Below are 6,798 nucleotides of genomic sequence, written 5' to 3'. Positions count from 1 at the left end.
AACCGGTTTAAAAGGTAACAGGTTACCCATTGCTATTATGGGTAGATTTTTTAAAGTACAATGCCTTAATAAAAAATAATTTGAAAGTACATTGCTGTAATAAAGAAAAACAAAAGTAGAATGCTATAATAAGAAATTTTGTGAAAGTAGGTTGCTATTTCATGCATTTAACCCTATTGAAAAAGGCAAAGCCCAGGCCAATTCTTGTCACAACCCCACCAGCTACTCATTTATCTCTCAACAGATAATTGTTTCAATAACATTTGGGGCACGCAACTCATCATCTACCAATTTCTCATTCGGAGAAAGTTGATATTAAAAAAGAAGGATATATGTCCCCCTTCAAGTCTTTTTGATCAATAATTGAGTCTGATAAATTTGTGTAGTCCACACGGTTTATCTTTTTGAGCCTTAACAGAAGCATATGTTGCTTTATCTTTGTACACTACACAGATTTTGCATTTTATATGTTAATTTGCCAAAACATTCATAGATATACTAATTTTTAAGTTATCGATGATTGAATGGAAGACCTGGTGAGATGAGCCTCAAAAAGTCTCATATATACAGTACATTCGTTGTACTGAGTATATATGTTATACTCACAGGCCAATCTTTTTATAAGATTGAAAACAATTTCATGCGTTGAAATTGGTTGTTACCTTCCCATTCCCTTAATCTGAAAAGATTAGTAAGTGGATTTGCAAAGATCTACTTACTACTTTATGAATTGATGGCTTACGCGGAAAATTTCATTCATTCTTGTGTATGATGGAATGATTCTCATTTTATAATAAGGGGGAATATGTAATAATGAATGAAGTATCCATTTCTGATCATTATAAAGGGAATCTGATGTAAAGATCAAGGGGGTTATATCAAAATTGGCAAAAGACTCGTGCGACTAGAGATGATTACAAAAGATTATTCCTGTGCTAGAATGACTGAGAGATGTTGAATGTGATGATCCATTTTACAACAGTTTACTGAAAATTATTTCTGAAGTTCGTTATTGTTTCTGATCTAGATTGTCAGAAGAGAAGATCATCGCGGTTCTACATTCGAGGGGGAGAATGTTAAAAGATCTTTCTCAACAGATAATTGTTTGAAGATTTCAAGTGAAGATTGTTTTTGATGTTTCTGAAGAAGTCATAAAGAGCGTAAAGAGACAAAGTTCAAACGATATTCAACGCGCACAAATTCTTTCAAGTTTGAATACAAAGGGTGAGAATGTTAGGACTGAAAATCAGTGTATAATTGTATTTGTCTTGAAAGTTACTATTGTCTATAATTAAAATAGACATCGTGTTTGACTTTGTATGTTAGGTTTGACTTTGACTAGGCTTTTATTGTTTGACCCTATAAATAGGGTGTTATTCTTGTAATTGGAGTAGGATGCTTCATTGTAAATTCATAATACGTAATAGAAGAGTTGTCCAAACTTTGAATGTTGACTATTTCTCTCTATCTCTCTCAAGATCTTAATGTTCATATCTATCAGATCTGCCATTGTTATGAAGTTTACATGAAAAATTGATCATTGTTAGGGACACACAATTGGTTATCAGAGCATGTTTGTAGGAAGATTGATCTCGAATTGCACAAATTTTTCTGAAGATTCAATATATTGTTCTTGAAGTTCATTGATGTTCTTAAAGTTCATCATTGATTTTCATATTTTTCTCTCAGGATTCTTATTTTTTTGATGTTTAGTTGTTAAAATGATGAGCACTATGTACGTTTTTACATCATGATTCCGTGTTAATCTTTTGATTTTGCATGTTGATCACAAAGTTTAGAAGATTTGAAAGAGTTGTAAATTTTTGATGTTCTTCATGTTCTTGAGAAGTTTTGTCAAAATGTTAGGCCTTGATCTATTTTTGGATAAACTTTTGTAATTTTTTTGTGTTTGTGCGTTGTTTGATCTAATCTTGGTTATTTTCTTTGTTAAAACATTCATTTTTGTGAAGTGACATGAGCTTTTTGTAAGCGAGTTAGATGCATGTCTTGACTGGATAAGGAGTTGTTTTGACCGGATTAAGAAAGCTGCAGTGACAGGTTTTTCATCTCAAGTTTGAGCGATTTGAGGCTGTGTTTTTGAACGAATTCGGACACCTCTTGAGCGAGGATTGACCATATTCGGAGATCAAGTGAGCGGTTTAACCAGTGGATAAAAATAGTTGTGACCAGTGGATAAAAGCAATTGTGTGGATAGAAACTATTTTTGACAGTTGTTTATTGTCCGGCTGTTAAAGAACAGCCTTGTATTGACTGGTTTGATTCATTCAATGACCAGTTAATAGAGTTGACCAACCTTGTTATGACCAGATAAGCTTCATTCAGTGACCAGATAATAGGGTTAACTGTTTTAGCAGCCTTGTTGTAACTGGATAATAGCTTCATTGTGATCATTTTACAGAAGAAAGCTTGTAGTGTCAGGATAAGACTAAGAGTTTTGAGTGATTTAGACCTGCAAGGTGTGTGTTTTTCTTGAACATGCAGTATTAGTTGTGCGATTTGTATTCATTTGTTGTCCGGCTTAAACAGCAACTTGATCGATTTAAAGGCTATGCTGTTTAATGATTGAGCGATTTAGGCAGTAGCTTCTCAGGTTTATGAGCAAACAGTGAGCGGATTGTGAGAGTTTGATCGATTTAGAAACTAGTCTTGAGTAGATCAAGAATAGTAGTGAGCGACTTAGAAAGTAAAGTGAGCGACTTAGGCTGAGTGTTGAACGATTTAGTTCACTCCTTGACTGGTTTAAAAGATTAGTAGTAAGCAGTCTAAGGGAGTGCAGTGAGCGATTTACAGTTTACAGTGTGCGATTTAGCTCATGCTTTATGCGATTTAGATTCACCTTTTGAGCGATTTAAGATCTAGTCCTGAGCGATTTAGCATTCTTTTTGTCAGTTTATCTTCTGCTATGTATTGACTGATGTGCGGTAACGAGATTTCATTCATGTATTTACCAGACTTTATTCATGCGGTGAGAGGTCTTAAGATCCTGCAGTGAGCAACTTTCTTAATGCAGTGAGTGGATTTCAGTTATCGTAGCAGGCCATTTTTTTTAAATGCAGTGAGTGGTGTACAGCTGGTGTTGATAGGATAAGGATCCAACAAGTTACAGTTTTTGTTGAGTGGTTTATTTCTAGTGAAATGTTTGAGAAATGTTTGACCAAATTACTTGATTGTTTTTGTAACACCCCCAAACACCACATTTGCATAGAAAACATATTTCAATACATAGAAACATAGATTACACCATAAGGTCCCACTAGTACAAGAATTACTATATGTACAAAATCTACAAATAAAAATTTCTAAAACAAATCCTATACTATTACATGTGATATAACATGTATCTTCAAAAGCAGACAACAGGTTAGGAAAATAATCACATTTTCCCTTTCCCTTTAATATCCCCGGACCCTGCTATTCCTGCATTGCATAATTTAAAACAGAAAATGAGGGTTAGACCAGATGGGTCTAGTGAGTAAATCTCTTCTTTGCAAATGCAGGGTGATGAACACCAAAATATGATAATGTAATTTCGCTCAGAAATATTCTGCAGTACAATGAATGACGCAGTTCACAATATCATGTAAAATGGAGTACACCCAAGAACTTCAGTTCTATAAAATATCTCTGATTATAGATCCAATGTCTCCAAATAAATATTGTAACCAAAACTACTTGAGTCAATAGACCATTCCTTGATAAATATTAACCAAAAAGATTTAAGGCAATATTTGCCTGATATGACAAATCATTTTCCCCTTCTCAATAACATCTAAATTATTATTAAATAGAGATAATATCTTTAATTCATCAGGTCACAAAGAAATGATGACTCAAAGTTATTAAATCCAGTTAGTAATAATAAGAGTTATTAATATTATCCACATATGACAATGCCACCCTTATTCTAAGTACACCTCTCCTTGATATGCCACCCTTATTCCTCCATCAAAACAGGGCTACTTATCAGAACAGACATAAGTCACCACGTCTGAAAGTACCCATTCCCAGTTCCAAACCAGAACAGACAAAAGTCACCACGTCTGGGGGAACTATTACTTAAAATAAGTTTCATACCAAAACAGACTTACGTCACTACGCTTGGTAGAAACAATTTACAAAATCCACTTTCACACCAAAACAGACTTACGTCACCATGCTTGGTAGGAAGGTTTCCCAAAATATAGTTCCGTACCAAAACAGACTTACGTCACCATGCTTGGTAGAAAAATTTCCCAAAAATCCCGTTCCAATACCAAAACAGACTTACGTCACCACGCTTGGTAGGAACATATCTTTATATTTAAAAAAAATAAAAAATACCCATTTTATAATCTATAATTAAACCCAATAATAGACATTTTAAACCATATAAAAAGTCTAAAATATAAAACTCATGAAAATTCCAAATAAGAGGTTATCCGGATAAGTTATCCGGATATAAAGTCCGGACAATACTTATACCTTTTTAACCGATTTAAACAATCCGGACAATACATCGTCCAACTTTTAACCGATTTAAACAATCCGGACAATACATCGTCCAACCTTTAACCGATTTAAAACTTAGAATATTTTAACAACTTTGTCCGGATAACAAGTCCGGACAATACCTCGTCCAAAGCTTGTGCGATTTAAAAAGTAATCCGGACAAGCTTTGTCCGATTAAACTTAATCCGGTCAGTCTTTGTCTGGATAAAAACCGTTAAACAAATATATGATTTCTTTCCAAATATAAACAAGATTCATATTAAAACCAGTAACAATTTTAATGCAAAAAGATTTAGAAATCACTCACCTTATCAGGCTTTTGAAACCAAATACTTGAATCTTCAAACAAAGAAATCCGGACACTTCTCTTCTCTTTTAAATCACACAGCTTTTAACTAATGTCAGAAGAGAAAATATGGAGGCTAAGCCTCCCTTTTATACACTTCCAAAAATAGAAGGTCAGCTAACAGCCCCTTCTTCCCATACAACTCCCCATATGCATGCATACACACACATACACCATGCATTTCTTATTATATGCATCCATCCATACACACCATGCATTCACATAACATGCATGTGTGTATAATCACATATACATGCACATACTCTCATACATGTATACACATAATTTTCACACACTAGCATGATCAAATATTATAATTTATCATGATGTCACATAAACATTTAATCAGATAATCACATATTAATTACTTTGGGTGATAACTAGGATCCAGTTATCACATTATCCACCCCTCAAAAGAATTCCGTCCCGGAATTCCTTTAATCAAAAAGCCATGGGTATTCTGATCTCATATTTGACTCCAATTCCCATGTTGCTTCCGGTCCTTTGTGAAACTTCCACTGAATTTTCACCAGACTTATTTCTTTATTTCTCAACACTCTGATTTTTCTGTCGATTACGGCTTCCTGTGTTTCCACAAAATTCAGCTTACTGTCTAATTGAATCTCTGGTAATGGTATAGCTAAACTCGGATCGGCCAAACATTTCCGCAGATTCGACACATGAAAAGTGTTGTGAATCAGACTCAGCTCTTCTGGTAGCTCTAACTGATATGCTACTGGCCCAATTCGTTTACATATTCTGAACGGTCCTACATACCTCAGACTGAGCTTCCCTTTCTTTCCAAATCTGATGACACCCTTCCACGGCGAAACTTATAACATCACAAAATCACCTATATCAAATTCAATCGGCTTTCGACGATTATCAGCATAACTTTTCTGGCGATCTTGTGCTGTTTTGATTCTTTCACGGATCAGTTCAATCTTTTCAGAAGTTTCTTGGACAATTTCAGGACCCGTCAGCTATTTTTCACCCACCTCATTCAAACACAATGGCGTTCGGCATTTACGTCCATACAACACTTCATACGGTGTCGCTTGAATGCTAGAATGGTAACTATTGTTCTATGCAAACTCTATCAATGGCAAGTGATCTTCTCACGATCCCCCAAAATCAATGATATAGTTTCTCAACACATCTTCGAGAGTCTGGATAGTTCTTTCACTTTGCCCATCTGTTTGCGGATGATAAGTTGTACTTAACCGAATTTTAGATCCCAAAGCTTTCTGTAGTCCTTCCCAGAACTTGGAAGTAAATCGACTATCTCTATCAAAGATAATAGACAATGGAACACCGTGTCTGGTAACAATTTCTTTGATGTAAATCTGTGCTAACTTTTCTAAAGAGTATTTCTCTCTTATTGGTAGAAAATGTACAGATTTAGATAAATGATCAACAATTACCCAAATCGCGTCATACCCCTTTGGAGTTCGAGGTAATTTCATAACAAAATCCATGGTAATGTGATCCCATTTCCATACAGGTATCTCTAACGATTGAAGACTTTTATACGACTTCTGATGTTCAATGTTAACCTGTAAACATGTCAGACACTGTTCCACATATTGAGCTATGTCTCTTTTTAATCCTGGCCACCAATAAAAAGATTTCAAATCTCTATACATCTTATTGGTGCCTGGATGGATAGAGTATCGAGATTTATGACTTTCATTTAATATCATACTTCAGATATCTCCAAAATATGGTACTCAAATTCGCCCTTGAAAACACATAATTCCTTTGTCATTTGGTTCCAAGGTTGTGTTGATCCCAGATCTCTCAATAACACTAATAATCTAGTTATGAATAACCAAATTATAGTGATTTTACGAAGAAAGTTATGAAGACTCAAAAATAAAATAAGAACATTCAAGAACAGTTTTGAGCTTCAAAGGTTTTACTTTATAAATAATGAAACGTAA

Source organism: Cynara cardunculus (genome assembly GCF_001531365.2).
Source record: "Cynara cardunculus var. scolymus isolate 2C chromosome LG 8, CcrdV1, whole genome shotgun sequence".
Classification (NCBI taxonomy): domain Eukaryota; kingdom Viridiplantae; phylum Streptophyta; class Magnoliopsida; order Asterales; family Asteraceae; genus Cynara; species Cynara cardunculus.
The sequence above is the reverse complement of the archived record's forward strand: the minus strand, read 5'-3'. Positions refer to the sequence as shown.